Source organism: Portunus trituberculatus, chromosome 41, assembly GCF_017591435.1.
Source record: "Portunus trituberculatus isolate SZX2019 chromosome 41, ASM1759143v1, whole genome shotgun sequence".
Taxonomy (NCBI): Eukaryota; Metazoa; Arthropoda; class Malacostraca; order Decapoda; family Portunidae; genus Portunus; species Portunus trituberculatus.
In genome coordinates, this window is record NC_059295.1 from 14,770,941 (window position 1) to 14,772,965 (window position 2,025).

The following is a 2,025-nucleotide window of genomic DNA, read 5'->3' on the forward strand; positions in this document are numbered from 1 at the left end:
AACGTTTATATTATGAGGAATGTAGGCATGAATATCAATATATATTTTTTTCTAATAGGGCTTCCACAAGAGCGACAGTTCGGCGCGATAGGCAGGACCAACTTGTGAATTAAACCAGCTGGCGAACAATGAAAACTACACAGATCGCGATTGGTGCCATTCAAGTAGAAATGATCATATAGACCAGGGTTCTCAAATTTTTTTGCTCATTGACCCCCAATGAAGTTTCAAATTTTCTATCGACCCCCTAGCTTTTAATTCAAGAAAAAAACACCGATGCCAAAATTAATATGAGTAGTAATAGTAGTAGTAGTAGTAGTAGTAGTAGTAGTAGTAGTAGTAGTAGTAGTAGTAGTAGTAGTAGTAGTAGTTGTAGTTATAGTTGTAGTAGTAGTAGTGGTAATAGTAGTAGTAGTAGTAGTAGTAGTAGTAGTAGTAGTAGTGGTAGTTGTAGTTATAGTAGTAGTAGTAGTAGTAGTAGTAGTAGTAGTAGTAGTAGTATACTAGAAGTAGTGGTAATACTAGTAGTAGTAGTAGTAGTAGTAGTAGTAGTAGTAGTAGTAGTAGTAGTAGTAGTAGTAGTAGCAGTAGTAGTAATAGCTATGAAGTATGATAAAAAGGTATCACACAATAAGAAAATATGTCGAGGTGTACAAGTACATGTAAATCAATGTCTGATATCCTTCATATTTTTACAAATCATTATCAAGAATCTCAAATAGAAGGATTAAATGGTCCCTCTTACTCCACCAGTAAACATTCACCGACAATCTGATTATTCATCGACACCCTTTCGATCCCCTGGCTATTCATCGACCCTGGACGTTCTGATCGACCCCTGGGGGTCGATATCGACCACTTTGAGCACCCCTGATTTATAGACTAATGATCTTCTATATATTGATACGCAAAGGTGAAAAAATCCACAATCTGAAACATTTTGTGCAATACAATATAATACTTTAAATATTTGTGCATATAATCTCTCTGCTGGATGTAAAGGCAAATATGATAATTACTTGACAAGAAAGAAAAGTAAAAGGAGCTTCACAGGAAGTTTCAAGTAAGAAAATACTTCAGTTTAGATGTTTGGAGTAATTGGAGAAAAATACTGGTGGGGAAGAACATAATGGGACGAAAATTCCAAGAACTTAAATTATAAGATAAAATTGCATATGTAGAATGTTCTACACTCCAGCAAAAACGAGCAGAAACTCCTCATTAAAAATTTGGCTTGGGAACAAGTATGATCACAAACAGAAAGGACACACACACACACACACACACACACACACACACACACACACACACACACACACACACACACACACACACACACACACACACACACACACACACACACACACACACACTGGCACATATAAAGAAAATGGCATGGATAAACAGAAAAAAAATATAGATAAATAATAAGATCAAAATGAAATAAAAGAATAGAGAATATGATAATAGTACCTAATGAATAGTAAAACTTACCTTCATTTATTGCATTCACTAACACACCTAATATATACAACAAAAGAAAAACCTGAAAGGAACCAGCGTAAGAAAATAACAAAAATGGACCGTAATAATAATAATAATAATAATAATAATAATAATAATAATAATAATAATAATGATGATGATGATGATGATGATGATGATGATGATGATGATGATGATGATGATGATGATGATGATAAAGACCAACAAGAGAGGAAACCGCGATCTGGACAGGAAGCGGCGTGTAAAGAAGGGAGGGTGCGAGTGGTGAAAACTATGATGGACGGAATAGGAGAGAGAGAGAGAGAGAGAGAGAGAGAGAGAGAGAGAGAGAGAGAGAGAGAGAGAGAGAGAGAGCCTGCACTGAGATTACACACGCTCACACTGGCACACTCACCTCACACCTACAGGAAGTGACAGGTGAGACTCGAGAGGTTCAGCCCGGCCAATTAGCGATACGTGGCCAGATGACTCGTGACTCTCGCGCCGGAAGGACATGCAGGAAGAAGGAGTGCTGCCATG